This window comes from Bos mutus, chromosome 4 (genome assembly GCF_027580195.1).
Source record: "Bos mutus isolate GX-2022 chromosome 4, NWIPB_WYAK_1.1, whole genome shotgun sequence".
Classification (NCBI taxonomy): domain Eukaryota; kingdom Metazoa; phylum Chordata; class Mammalia; order Artiodactyla; family Bovidae; genus Bos; species Bos mutus.
Genome location: NC_091620.1, coordinates 68,022,439 through 68,038,727, shown reverse-complemented (window position 1 = coordinate 68,038,727; position 16,289 = coordinate 68,022,439).

Below are 16,289 nucleotides of genomic sequence, written 5' to 3'. Positions count from 1 at the left end.
TTTAATAAACCAAGCAGATAAATTATTTAAGATTCCATTTCCCATCTTCCCTTTTAACAGGTGGTACTATGCTCAAAAGCGGAAACCATTTGTCTATAAAGCCAAGTTTATTAAACCCTCTTGTGATGATGGTGAGAGCTAGAGTTTGCATTCTTATCATCCATAGATGAAAACTGAGGAGATATGTAATTCAGTCCTGGTCAGACTGTCAGCTTGATAATGACACCCTAATACATGTTCAGCTCAAGCAACAAAGAGGACCTCTTCTCCCAGAAATGGTTTACAGAGCATGAGGGCCACCAGTTTATCGACCTGAGAGGGACACATTTTTTCAGCCATTTATTAACTTCACTGATGTTCAAAATATTTACCTACTTTATGTCTACTTGAAAATGAATACTAAAGACATGGTAAAAATCTGGGCCAACTGAATTGATAAACATTGTGAAATGATTTCATTTTAAGCACAGATATGAGGCTGTTCCCAAATCCCTGAAAGCCACAGATGGAGCCCCACACTAAGAACAGTGCAAGAATCCTCCTAGTATAGATCCTGGGGCAGCTGCACCAGCTCTGAATTGTTGACCTCTACATTATGAGAAACATTAACTCATCCTTTGGGGTTTTCTGTTAATGGTGTCAAAGGTATCCCAACTGATAGAGGGTTGTACCTATGGTACCTCATTCCCCAATTTGCTTTTTCCATAAACACTGTTTTCAGATACATCCATGTTAAAACATGAAGATGTAATGAATTCCTTTTAACTGCTCTACAATATTTCATTATATATTATTCCATCCCACAGTTTACCTACTTGTTCCCCCACTGATAAAATTTTGAGTTATTTTGGACTTACTCTTCTCCACAGTATTATATTATATATACTTGTACATGTGTCCTTGTGTAAATATGACAAAGTTTCTTTAACTACATTTAACAGTGGAATAGCTAGTTGTCAGGCACAAAAATCTTCAATTTCTATTTCGTTAACTATTGATGTTGCCGGGTATTTCTGTTTGCCCCCTTGAGATCCTCTCTCCACCCCACTCCACCCTGGGAAGCTGAATCTATGAAATGCATCAAAGGACCCTTCAACTCCTGATGGAATTTATCCAGCGACAGAATATCTGAAGGAGAGTAAGGTGTAGATATTTATTCACCTGGCAGTACTTCCTGTGAGACTACTACCTGTGCCCCTCAACTGAAGGCTTTGTCTCAAGACAATCTCAAAATTCATTCCTGGGTTCCTGGAAACTTTACTTCCTTGCACATCCGTTCTGGTCTGGGGGTGGTAGCAGCTTCTCTGCCCACACTTTCAAAAACAGTCTCTTTGCAAATCACATCTCCTTGAGTTATCATGCCATGTGTTTCCAGGTGAGAGCCTGACTGCATCACTGCTATTCTACACTCTTGAAGGAATCTATATTAATTTACAGACCTACCAGCCATGCCAATGCTTAAAATTAATGTCCTTAAGTTTCCTCCTACCTGATGGATTCAATAAAATTGATTGTTTTTTATTTTGTGCTCTGATTACTAGTGTAACTGAGCATTTCTTAGATTTATAGGCCATTTTCTCCCTATAAATTGTTTTCTACTATCATTTGCTTATCTTTCTACTGAACTGTTTCTTACTGGGTTTTACTCCTTTAAATATTTGAAATATCAGTCATTTACCTGTAACATGTACTGGATTTCTGTCTACTGCTTATCTTTTGTTTATGATGTTCTTTGTTGCCCAAACATTTAAAAAATCTTACCTATATTTTTTGTTTTTAAAGTTTTAATTTTTATGTTTTAGACCTTAACAGAGCTGAAAATTATTTTTATGCACAGTGTGAAACAGAAATCCAGTAACATTTCTTTCCTTATAGTGAGCCAATTTTCACATCACCATTTTAAAATAATCTTTTCCTCCTTGATTTGAAATGGTACTTATTTCTATGCCTAATTTCTAATGACTTATGGACCTGAGTTTTATGTTTTATTCCATGCATCTATTTGCTGTCAATATCACACTGTTTTAAGTACCAAGACTTTATAACATACCTTAATATCTAGTAGCACAACAGTAATTTACTACTCCATTTGAATTTGTTTATTGCTGGCTGAGAAACATAATTACTTCTGTGCTTGATCTTAAATACAAATCAAGATTCTGAACTGTCTTATTCATCTTAATAATTTTGCCCACTGATTGCTTCAGGTTTTCTATATATAGATTTGCAAATAATGAAATTTTGACCTCTTCCTATTTCTTATACTTATTTCTTTACCTTAGAACATTTTAGAACCTCAGTCCCAGTGTTAATAATAGCGGTCAAAATGGATGTTCTTGTTAATTTGGGGACTATTTCTAATACTTCCTAGTATTTCTTCCCTGTATTTATGCCCTTGCAATGGGAAAGCATGTGGAGTCTCTTTCATAACCCTCAGTATCCACATTGGCCATTTGATTTTTTTTTGGCCAATGGGACATTAGCAAAAAGGATGGAAACAAAGGCTTCAGGGTTTGCTCTAGGTGTGCCTTAGGCTTTCCACTCTTGTTGCTTTTCTGATCCTCCCTCACATCAACAAGTTCAAGATAGCTTAATATAATGAAATAACCATGCCCCCATTATCCTTCACTCTAGCAAACTCACTGACATGACAGTGAGGCCATCAAATGCGTGCCCAGCTCAAACCTGTTTACATTTCTGCTTCACAAAATAGCTAACACATGGCTATTATTTTAAGCATCAAAATTTTGGTTGTTTTAAATTATGTGTTACAAGGCAAAAAAAAAAAAAAAATGATATAGTCAGTTAATGACAGCAGTGGGTTAAATATCACTAAGATTTTAAATTTAACCTAGTATTTCTGCTCATCTTTGCTATGAAGATTTGAGACTGTAATGTTAGGTGAATTAAAATTATTGTCTTACAGGTGGATTTTATTTTTTATCATTATATGATCCAACTTTTTTTTATCCCTAACTAATGTTTCTAATTAAAATCTATTTTTTTTCTGATACTAGTAAAGGTATACTTTTTAAGAAGCTATTATTTTCCTGATATGTCCTTTACTATTCTCATATTTTCATTTTTTAACCTGTGTCCTAAAAGGAAATAAATTTGCCAATCCTGTCCTTAAAAAGAACTGGAAAGTTTAATTTACATTTCTTGTGATTATTGGTGTATTTATATTTATTCCCACCAAAATGGCAGCCCACTCCAGTGTTCTTGCCTGGAGAATCCCAGGGACGGCGGTGTCTGGTGGACTGCCATCTATGGGGTCGCACAGAGTCGGACACGACTGAAGTGACTTAGCAGCAGCAGCAGCAGCAGCATCCCTTTGGCTTTTATTAAGCTTTTCTCCTTTCCTTCGTCTCACTGATTTATGAAGTTGTTGTTTTTTGTTGTTGTTGTTTGTTTTTTGTTTATTTTGGCTGTACTGCAGGGCTTGTGGGATCGTAGTTCCTTGACCAGGGATTGAACTCGAGCCCTTGGCAGTGAAAGCACAGAATCCTAACCACTGGACTACCAGAGAATTCCCTATGGAGTTTTTTAAGTCCTCCTCTTTTTTCAACCATATTGTAAATTACATATTCTTTTTAGTGATTATCCTTAAAATTTTAACATAACAACAGATGCAAAGTCTAAGGAGAACGAGTAACTCTGCCTTCCTCTTAAAATTATAACCTGGAAAACTTTAACTCTGATCATTCTCCTTTTGTTTTATTTGCTCTTGTTCTTATATTTGTTAGATATTTGAATATGTTCTTTGTGAAATGACTATCCAAGGTTTTTGCCCATTTTATAATTGGATCGTCTACCTTTTTCTTTTTTAACTGGCAGGAATTCTTACAATATTCAAGACAAAAGTCCTTTATATACATATTGAAAATATCTTCTCTTAGTCTGAGGTTTGCTTTTCAAACTTTCTTAATGGTGTATTTTGATGAACAGAAGTTCTTAATTAAGTTCAACACGTTTCTCTTTTCCCTCACACCGCTTTTAATGTTCTGTTTAAGAAATATCTGCTCATACAAAGGTCTTTAAGGTGTTGTCCTGTGTTTTATTCTTGAAGCTTGATTGTGTTGTTTAGTTTTCATATCAAGATTTATGATCAATGTCATAAATATGATCCATGTAAAAAAATACTTATTTTTGGTATTATACGAGGTAGGGTTAAAGATTAATTTTGCTCATTCAGCTATCCATTTGCTCTAGTGCCAAATTTTGAAAGAAGCTTTCTTTCCCCAATAAATTGCTTTGCATTTTTCTGAAAAACAAGTTGATTCTGTATGTAGAGCCCCATTTAGGGACTCTATTATTTTAAACTTGTTTCTACTTGACTATTCTTGCAATTATCACTTGACCCTAATTATTATAGTTTTTGATTTAGGTCATACCTGAATGGTCTAGTGGTTTTCCCTACTTTCTTCAATTTAAGTCTGAATTTGGCAGTAAGGAGTTCATGGTCTGAGCCACAGTCAGCTCCTGGTCTTGTTTTTGTTGACTGTATAGAGCTTCTCCATCTTTGGCTGCAAAGAATATAATCAATCTGATTTCGGTGTTGACCATCTGGTGATGTCCATGTATAGAGTCTTCTCTTGTGTTGTTGGAAGAGGGTGTTTGTTATGACCAGTGCATTTTCTTGGCAAAACTCTATTAGTCTTTGCCCTGCTTCATTCCATATTCCAAGGCCAAATTTGCCTGTTACTCCAGGTGTTTCTTGACTTCCTACTTTTGCATTCCAGTCCCCTATAATGAAAAGGACATCTTTTTTGGATGTTAGTTCTAAAAGATCTTGTAGGTCTTCATAGAACCGTTCAGCTTCTTCAGCATTACTCGTTGGGGCATAGACTTGGATTACTGTGATATTGAATGGTTTGCCTTGGAAACGAACAGAGATCATTCTGTCGTTTTTGAGACTGCATCCAAGTACTGCATTTCGGAGTCTTTTGTTGACCATGATGGCTACTCCATTTCTTCTGAGGGATTCCTGCCCGCAGTAGTAGATATAATGGTCATCTGAGTTAAATTCACCCATTCCAGTCCATTTCAGTTCGCTGATTCCTAGAATGTCGACATTCACTCTTGCCATCTCTTGTTTGACCACTTCCAATTTGCCTTGATTCATGGACCTGACATTCCAGGTTCCTATGCAATATTGCTCTTTACAGCATCTTATGGCAGAAAGTGAAGAGGAACTAAAAAGCCTCTTAATGAAAGTGAAAGTGGAGAGTGAAAAAGTGGGCTTGAAGCCCAACATTCAGAAAATGAAGATCATGGCATCCGGTCCCATCACTTCATGGGAAATAGATGGGGAAACAGAGGAAATAGTGTCAGACTTTATTTTTCTGGGCTCCAAAATCACTGCAGATGGTGACTGCAGCCATGAAATTAAAAGACACTTACTCCTTGGAAGGAAAGTTATGACCAACCTAAATAGCATATTCAAAAGCAGAGACGTTACTTTGCCAACAAAGGTTCGTCTAGTCAAGGCTATGGTTTTTCCTGTGGTCATGTATGGATGTGAGAGTTGGACTGTGAAGAAGGCTGAGCGCCAAAGAAATTATGCTTTTGAACTGTGGTGTTGGAGAAGACTCTTGAGAGTCCCTTGGACTGCAAGGAGATCCAACCAGTCCATTGTGAAGGAGATCAGCCCTGGGATTTCTTTGGAAGGAATGATGCTAAAGCTGAAACTCCAGTACATTGGCCACCTCATGCAAAGAGTTGACTCATTGGAAAAGACTCTGCTTCTGGGAGGGATTGGGGGCAAGAGGAGAAGGGGACAACAGAGGATGAGACGGCTGGATGGCATCACTGACTCGATGGACGTGAGTCTGAGTGAACTCCGGGAGTTGGTGATGGACAGGGAGGCCTGGCGTGCTGCGATTCATGGGGTCGCAAAGAGTCGGACACGACTGAGCGACTGATCTGATCTGATCTGATTATAGTTTTTATTAAGTAAGTTTGAGAGCCCACAGCCCAACTTGGCTCTTCTTCAAAATTATTAGACTATTCTAAGCTTGTTGCATTTTCATATACATTTTAGAATCACTGCCTGAAGAGACTTATCTGTACTACAACTAATTTGATAACAAGGTCCTAGACTTCAAACCAATACTATAATTCAATACGACAAGAGTGGGAGAGAGTGAAGGTTTTGTGCATGCAAAGTAATGTGAACTACTTCTCCCAGAGAGAAGAGTGTGGAAGGTTGTATTTTTCCATAGCTACAACAATATCTCCTATGTTACATGTCCTTCTGCTTTACCTTACTACACTCAAGATGGGCCCTCAAAAAATCTAGCTTTGAAAGCCAAGAAGCTTGCATCCATGAGATCTACAAGACTATAGTGAATGGAGAGACAGTTCTTAACAGGCTCACACAGACTCACTGGCTGCTTCTCAGAGCATAGAGCAGAGGCAGTAGGCTGAAACACTGGAGGCTCCTTCACGAAAAGAGGCTTATTTGCTTCTTTTAAACCCTTCAGCCTGAGGGCAGGCTTCTTATTCATCCAGTGAGAGGAACATAAAGGAAGAAAAGAATGAAAGAGAGTGGAGACAGCTTAAAGGACTTGCGGGACAACATCAAGAGGACCAATGTTCACATTATAGGAAACAGAGAAGGAGAAATGAAAAATGAGAAAGAATATTTAGGCCCCCCTAAAGGGGACGAAATATTTACTGAAAATTTGCCTAACCTGGGGAAGGAAACAGACATCAAGATCAAGGAAGCCTAAGAATGTTTCAAATAAAAGGAATCCAAAAAGACTCACATCAAGACACATTATAACTAAACTGTCAAAAGGTAAAAGATAAGGAGAGATTCTTAAAAGCAGCAAAAGAGGGACACTGCCAAGACAACAGAGTATAAAGACCATGAGGCCCACCTCCTCTCATGGGCACACCAAAATTACAAGTATTTATGTAAATACTATCAGTGAAAAAGACCAGAACGTCCAGAAAAGATGTTATGCAACTAAAGAGAAAAAGAAGGAACTGCAAAGAAATGGGTAGGAGTCTCAGAACCACAGTGTAGTTAAGACCAATACTCCCAGGTGGGTGACACTACCGAGAGAATCAGTACAGTCGCATCGGTTCTCCCCAGGGAGTGAAGGGGACCAGCCCATACTGGGATCCTCAGATTGGAGAGCCCATGCTGGGAAGACAGCCCCAGAATGCCTGGCTTTGAAGGCCAGTGGAACTTACTTCCAGGAGACCCAGGGGGCTGTGGGAAATAGAGACTCCACCTTAAACAGTGCACTCAGTATCTAACATGCTCTGGGACCCAGGGCAGAAGTACTAATTTAAAAGGAGCTTGATGAAACCTGATGACTGAGAGAGTTTTCCAAAGAGGCAGGAGGCAACTGAAGCTCGCCTTGGGGACACAGCCAGTGGCAGCAGCCATCCTAGGGGCTCATTCTGCTACCTGGACACTGGTGCTGGCAAGTTTGGAATCCTTCCTCTACCTTATTAATCCTAGGACCCCTGCCCCAGATCCCAGCCTGTAGGCACCAGGACTAGGGCATCTCAGGCCAAACAATTAACTGGGTGAGGACACAGGCTCATCTGTCAGCAGATAGGCTGCCTGAACACCACCTGAGCTCACAGCCGACCCTGGATATGGCCCTGGCCATCAGCGGCCCAGGACTGGCCCCACTCACCAGTGGACAGGCATTAGACCTGAGACCCAGGACCCTACAGCCAGATGGCCAACAGACACATGAAAAGATGCTTCACATCACTACAGCAGGAAAGTACAAATAAAAACCACAATGAAGTATCCTCTGACACCTGTCAGAATGACTATAGTCAAAATACAACAAGTAATAAATGTTGGTGAGTATGGGGAGAAAAAGGAGCCCTAGGTCCCTGTTGGTAGAAATGTAAATTGGTACAGCCACTGTGGAAAGGAAGTATGGGTGTTTCTCAAAAAACTAAAAAATAGAACTACCATATGATTCAGGAATTCTAGTCCTGCATATACATCTGAAGAAAACAAAAACACTAATTTGAAAAGATTCATGTAATTCATTCAATTGTAAAACATTCAATGTTCATAGCAGCATTAGTTACGATAGCCAAGATGTGGAAGCAACCTAGCTGTCTACATTGTGAGACATGAAAATGGAAATATATCAAAACTAATGGGATACAACAAAAGCAGTTCTGAGAGAGAAATTCATGGTGATAAATGACTACATTAAGAAACAAGAAAGGTCTCAAATAAACAATATAACTTTATACCTCAAGAAACTAGAAATAGAACAAATTAAACCCAGAATTAATAGAAGGAAATAACAAAGATCAAAGTGGAAAGAAATGAATTAAAGTTTTAAAAGATAATAGAAAAGATCACCAATGCAATGGACATAAACTTGGGCAAACTTTGGGAGATGGTGAGACGCCTGGTGTGCTGCAGTCCATGGGGTCACAAAGAGGTGGACTTGACTGAGCGACCGAACAACAAGAAAAGATCAATGAATCTAAGAAATGGTTTTTTGAAAAGATAAGCAAAATTGACAAATCTTCAGCTGGACTCACCAAAAATAAAAGAGAGAACTCAAAATCAGAAATGAAAGAGAAGACAACATAATTTATGCCACAGAAATACAAAAAATCATAAAGACTACTATGAAGAATTATACACTAAAATGGGCTTACCCAATGTCTCAGTGGTAAAGAATCCATCTGTAATGCAGGAGCTGCAGGAGACACAGGTTCGATCCCTGGGTCAAGAGGATCCCCTGGAGAAGGGAATGGCTACCCAATCCAGTATTCTTGCCTGGAGAATCCCCATGAACAGAGGAACGCAGCAGGCTACCGTCCATGCAGTCATAAAGAGTCAGAGATGACTGAAGCAACTTAGCACACATATACCAAAACATTGAACAACTTAGAAGAAACGTTTAAGTTCCTAGAAGCATACAACATATCAAGGCTAAAACATGAAGAAACAGAAAATCTGAGCAGATCTATTACTAGAAAGGAGATGGAATTAGTAATAAAAAAAAAAAATTCCCAACAAACAAAAGTCAGGAACAGATGGCTTCACTGGTCAATTCTATGAAACATTTTAAATAGAATTAATAACAATCCCTCTCAAACTTTTCCCAAAAGATACAAAAGAGGACACTTCCAAACTCATTTTATAAGGCCAGTATTACTCTGATACCTAATGTCTAAAACTAGACGAGAACATGACAAGAAAAGAAATTATAGTCCAATATTCTTGATAAACACAGAGGCAAAAATCCTCAACAAAATACTAGCTAACCAAATTCAACAACACATGATTAACCATATTGTTACCATAAACGTCTACCATAATCAAGTAGGATTTATTCCAGGCATGCAGTGATGGTCCAGTCAATGCCTACAAACCAGTGTGTGATATACCACATTAACAAAAGGAAGGATAAACTCATATGATCATCTCAACAGACACAGGAAAAGCACTTGACAAAATTTGACATCCATCGCTCATAAAAATACTCAACCACGTGGGTTTAGAAGCAATGTATAATACCTTAACACAAGAAAGGCCATATATTATAAGCCTTCAGCAAACACTTTACTCAATGGCTTTTTTAAAAAAAAGAAACCTTCTAAGATCAGGAAAAAGACAAAGATTCCCACTCTCACCACTTTTATTCAACATTGGAAGTGCTAGCCAGAGTAATAGTCAAGAAAAAAAGAGAAAAAAGCCATCCAAATTGAAAAGGAAGATGAAATTTGCATCTATTTGCAGATGACATGATATTATATATAAGAAAGCTAAAAACTCCACCAAAAGAACTATTATAATAAATGCATTCCATGCACTTGAAGGATATAAAATCAATATACAAAAGTTAGTTACATTTCTATATACTAATAATGAACTATCAAAAAGGGAAAATAAAAAGTTACATTTTAAATTGCATAAGAGAATAAAATACCTAGGAATAAATTTAGCCAAGGAGATGAGATACACATACAATGAAAGCTATAAGACACTGATGAATGAATTAGAAGACATAAATAAATGGGCTTTATAACAACTACCCAAAACAGGCTTCCCTGGTGGATCAGTGGTAAGGAATACACCTGCAATGCAGGAAACACGGGAGATGTGGCTTCAGTCCCTGGGTCAGGAAGATCCTCTGGAGAAGGAAATGGCAACCCACTCCAGTTTTCTTGCCTGAAGAAATTCATGGACAGAGGGGCCTGGAGGGCTACAGTCCATAGAGTCACAAAGAGCCTGATATGGCTGAGCAACTGAACACAACACAAACCCAAAGCAATCAATAGATTCAATGCAATGCCTATCATAATTTCAGTGAAACCACTATCACACAATGTTATTATTTTTGCCTTCAACTATCAAACATATTTTTAAGAACTGGAGAGAAGCAGAAGTTTATAATATATATCCATCTATTTACCATTTCTTTGCCTTTTATTTTTCATACCAGATTTTCCCAATTTCTTTCTTGGATCATTTTCCTTTTAACTTAAAATTTTCCTTTGGCCATTTCTTTTAAAAACAAGTCTACTGATAATTAATTTTATGTTTTTCCTTCATCTGAGAGTATCTTTATTTCATTTTCATTCATGAATGTATTTTCACTGGATATAGAATTCTGGACTGAGCTCTTTTCTCTCAGAGCTTTGAAAAAGACTGTTTCATTCCTTTCTGCTTTCACAATTTTTCATGAGAAATCTACAGTCATTCAAATCATCATTTTCCTTTGTTCCTCATAAGTAATGTATCACTTGTCTCTATTGTCATACAAGATTTGGTCTTCCTCTTTAGGTTTTGGTAGCTTTGTTATTATGTGTCATGGCATGGATTTCTTTGGGTTTGTCCTGTTTGGGGTTTTTGAATCTCAAGGTTTTTGCCTTTGACCAAATTTATGAAATTTTTAGCCATTAGTTCTGCAAATATTTTTTGTTGCAATGGACTGTTTATATTGTTTCAGAGATTCCTGAAGCTTTGTTCATTTCTTTTCACTCTTTTTTTTTCCTTCTGTTATGACTAGATAATTTCTACTGATATGGCTTCAAGTTCACTCACATTTTTCTGCCATTCCAATATTGCTACTGCCCTTATTCGGTGAGATATTTCACTGTCTCACTGTGGAAGACTACATATTCTTTCAGTTCTAAAACTTCTGTGCGGGTCCTTTTTCCATTTTCTGTCTCTTTCCTGATGTTTCCTATTGTCCATTTGTTTCCAAAGTATTCATCTTTACTTCTTGGAGCATTTTCATCAGAGCTGCTTCAAATGTCTGTGATAACTGCAACATCTGTGTCACCTATGAAACGGTGTCTGTCCACTGTCTTTTCTAGTCACTTTGGAATGTTACAGGTTCTTTGTATGTCAAGTCATTTTTTGGCATCCGGGACATTTTGAATAGAATGTTGAGACTCTAAGTCTTGTTTAAATCCTATGAAGAATGTTGATATTCCTGTTGTAGCACATAATCAAGCCAGTTGGGTTCAGGCCAAAAATTCTGACCACCTTACCTTTCTGTGGGTTCTTGCTCTGGTGTTATTAACATTTCAGTTTTCAAGTTTTGTAATGCTATTTCCATGCCTGCCTCCATGTGTAAAGCCCAGTGGTTTATCTGGGGCCTGACAGAGGTATATCCCACTGTTCTTTTCTCAAAGTATGATTTTTAGAGTCAGATCCACATGTGCATACCCTGGGAGGTCAGCATAGGAGTTCACATATACCTTTGTGGGATTACTTTCCCAAGCTCTTCATTCTGTATGTGATTTTCTAGATACTTTTGGGTCTTCTGTCCAGAAACTGTGGTTTTAGTTATTTCACTCTGTCATATATTTCCTGTGACTATACCCTTCTGGAGCCACACAGCAGGAGAGAAAGAGAAAGGGGAGAAAAGCCATGAAATTTTGTCCCACCTTCTTGGTACCAAGTTCTTCAGTGTGGAGAGGATTTTTCCCATCTCTTAAGAGTTTTAGGCACATGTGGGTCCTTGCTGCTGCTAATGCCATTACTGCCAATATCAACTTTCTAGGGCATGAGTTATGAGAGAGATTGGGGGCTGGGGGAAAATGGGATTTTCCCCACTCTCTCTGAGTATGTTAGGAGTTCCTTTTAGGCTCCTTGAATCAAAATTCTAGAGACTGTCCCTGGAGATCTCTCTGCCCTACTCCAGTATTTGGGTGCTTTGGGTCCAGGCTGCATGATACCAGAGGAGATACAAAAAAGAAACTTATCACTTAGTCAACTTAAAATGTCAGTGATTCTTAATCCATTCACTTTTCAAAGTGAATGCTTCACTGCTACCATTCACTTTTCAGAGTCCTCAAATAGCTTCTCTCTGCAATCCTTCCACATTGTCTAGCAGTACTCAGTGGGAGAAACAGCAGATTGTACTTATTCCATCTTACCTGGAATCAGAGTCCCTTCCTGAGTTTTGTGCTAATGTTATATATTTTCCTTCTACATGGTTTAAACCTTGTAAGATATTATAGTTGTTTCAACAGTCAATATTATTTTATATTTTCCCACAGACTTACCCTTCCCAGTGTCCATTCTTTTCTGCAATTTCATAATATCATCTGGTATAATTTTCCTTCAGCCTAAAAAACAGACTTAATACTTATTTTCTTAGCTTTTGTTTGAAACTATCTTTGTCTTCATTTTTGAAGGATCTTTACAATGATTATAGAATTCCGGTTTAGCCGTTATATCATTCTACTGTCTTCTGATTTCTGTTGATTTCAGTAGGTTCTGTTGAAAAGCCAGTCATGTATCAGGATTTCTCTCTTGAAGCTATTGTGTCTGTCTTTTGATGCAGCTTTAATAATTTCCCTGTCTTTGTCAGTCATTTGTGTGATTTGCTTAAATATGGTTTTCCCTGTCTTTATTCTTGAAGTTTATAGATTTCTTGAATATGTGGTCTGATTTGTTTCAGCAATTTGGAAAATTCTTATTTGGAAATATTTTCTTAGTCCCATTCTCTCTCTCCTCTTCTTCTAGATATCTAATTACAACTAGGTTAGACATTCTTATGCTATATCTTATGTTCTGTATTTTTATACCCTTTTAACTCTGTGTGTGTGTGTGTGTGTGCATTAACCTGAATACTTTTTATTCATTTCTCTTCTTGTTTACCAGTCCACTGTTCTGCTGGTTCTAGATAGTTCAACCCATCCATTCTCAATTTCAGTCTTAACTTCCCCCCTGCCCTCAGTTCTAGGATTTTCATAAGACTTCTAACATGGGTTCCAGCTCTCTGTTAAAATTATCTGTTATTTTTTGAACTTTTAAATTTTAGTTATTTTGCTGTCCCCAGATAAATCAAAACTAAATTATTTGTGGGTCTATTTTCTGTTGGTTTGCTTATGGGGTTTTTATTTTGCTTTTTGTAACTTTTAGATTTGATGCTAGATATAATAGATAAAAATTTGTAGAGACCCAGAATGAAATTATGTTCCTCCAAGGAGGGCTGCATTTTCTTTTGGCTTGCAAATAGAGAACCCATGACTCAGTTTGATCCTGTCAAAGTGGGTTTAACTTCACTGGGACTGCTCTGTTTCAGTTTTGCCCTTGCTCATGAACTGTAGTCTCTCCCAAGGTAAGGGAAAGAACAAAAGAAGACCTCCTCTTTCAATTTTGAAGGATATTTTCACTGATTATAGAACTCAGTGTGGACCATTTTTTGTTTTCAGCATTTTAAAGATGTTGCTGAACTGTCTTCTGGCTTCCATTATTGCTAGTAAAAAGTCAGTTTATGACATGTATTCTTGTTCCTCTATATTTAAAGCATCTTTCCCCTCTGGCTGCTTTAGAGATTTTTGTCCTCCTTTTTTGAGTTTAAATTGTTTGATCATGATGTAGAAAGGCGTGATATGCTTTGTATACTTATGTTGCTTGGTGTTTTGGGGTATGTAAATTGATGTGTTTTATGATACTGGATAAATCTGGTATAACATATCTTCAAATATTTTTGTCACATTTTTTTTCCTCTCCTTTCTTTTTGTAACTCCACTTGCCCAAGCCTTGCAGCATCATTCCGCTCAGCTCTTGGCCAAGGACTCGGGGTTAATTTCCATGTAGACTTCTTGGGCCCTCTTTTTCACAGCTACATATTTTCAGATATTCACATATCTATAGATACCTATATTCAGATATTTCAGATAGTCTACCCTGCCCATCTCAGGTACTTCAACAGCCCAGACCTCTAAACCGTCCCTGCTTAACTAAGACTACCACTCTGCTTGCACCACCCCTCCTCCCCCAAAAGTGTCCTTCAGCAGAAAAATCAGGACAGGTATGGGACAGTTACGGAGCACACTCCGTGTGTTTTCCTTCTGTCAAAGACCATGGCTGTGTGCTGCCTATTACCCAGTGCTTGAAAAGACCTGCCTTATCATTTTGTCCAGGTCTTATAGTTTTTTTCAGTAGGAGAACAAGTCAGGTACCTATTACTTTCTAAGGTAATAGGTAAGTAATAGGTAAGTAATAGGCAAGTCTTTGGTGCCTGTTAATTTAAATGCACATTGAGATTTAAATGATTGATATTAGAACTTTTCATAAAAGCAATTTCTGACAAAGAATAAGTAAAAGTGAAAGAGTTAGTCGCTCTGTCGTGTCCAGCTCTTTGCGACCCCATGGTCTGGAGCTCACCAGGCTCCTCTGTCCATTGATTTCTCCAGGCAAGAATACTGGAGTGGGCAGCCATTTCTTTCTCCAGGGGATCTTCCTGACCCAGGGGTCCAACCCAGGTCTCCTGTACCGCAGGTGGATTCTTTATCATCTGAGCCACCAGGGAAGTCCTATGAATCCAGATAGTATATCAAATAAAAACATGGGATATATATCATTAAAACTTTTTTTTCCTGCTAAGTATATCCATCTAAGAGAATCATATACATAAAAATAAAGGTTAAGTTTGAAATTTGAAGTGTTTTCATTGCCCTTAAGGTCTTGCTCCCTTTCCCCTTTAGTCACTCCTAAATTCTTTATTAATAAAATTTATTAATAAATTTTTATGCATATGATTCTCTTAGATGGAGATTTAGCAAGCAAAAAGGTTTAATGACATATATTGTTTTTATTTGATATATTATCTGTATCGTTATATATATAATAATACTAGATTTAGAAAGCAAAAAAATACAGTTTTTCTTTCCCCTCCTTGATCTGTTCTGTTAATACACAATGTTCTTTTAAGATCATTGATTCTAAGTTGGAAATACTAGACTTTTGAATCACTGGTTAGTGAGTAGCTAAATCGGGGTCACTGCCTTAGGAAGACGCCAGTTCAGACTGAAACACAAATGACTATTTGGTTAAAGAAGTAACTGTCCATTTTTAAAGGGTGGAGATGGCTTGCTAGTAAATTAGTTTTCCCTCTGCCCTGGGAGATTAGACAAACAATGGATCTAACTAAGAAAATAGACTGACTCATTTGGCTACAATGCTATACTAAAGTTACAAGTAAAGTAACATTAATATCCAGAAAGAGAATTGGGTTCTGTATACAGTAAATGAATTTTACAATCAATTCAATGAGAAATAAAAAATGAGATATTAAATGCACAGATCTAAAGGCACGTTGAACTCTCTCCTAACTCATCATCTGTTATAGCAAGATGGAAATCATGTGCAATTTACTTAATTCTTCCTTAGAATGGTAGTTTTTATTGGAAGAGAGGTGAAGTTTGTAATAACTTTCTTTCCTTCTAATTTTCTTGAGCATTTCCCAGCTTCTAGCAGTGAGCACTCCATCTCAGTACAGATGAGGTAGGAGGAAAGTCAGACCTGCTGGGCAGGTAGAGAATTTGTACAGGGCTAGTTGATTATAAGTGAATAGGGGTGGAGAATGTTAAAGACAGACTCACAGACCTGGAAGTCACCTGGTCAAGACTGCTTCTAGATAGGACAGGAAGAGGTGTCTGTGTGAACCTTTCTCACATCTGGATTTAGCTTTTCTTGAACTTTTTTAGCCTTCACCATTCACCAAGGCTGATTTCTTCTCTGCAAGTCATGAGGTACTGCTCCTGCCCCAGGATAAAGTCCTTTGGAGTGGATTTCATTAGTTTTGGGGATGGTCCTGATCTCATTCCAGGAGGTCTGTTTCAGGTTTAGGTCATTTCATTGGCCTCATCTACAACTGAAGGGCAGATCTTCTGACCACTCCATAACTCCCTGGGTGGGGAGGAAAGGCCTCTAAGCTGATAGTCACACTCCTTGTATTTCTAACTCCCCTCTACTGGGAGATGCGCTGAGGTGGGTGGAACTTGAGTGTTTTAGATAGTTTCAGGTCTCACTGTCC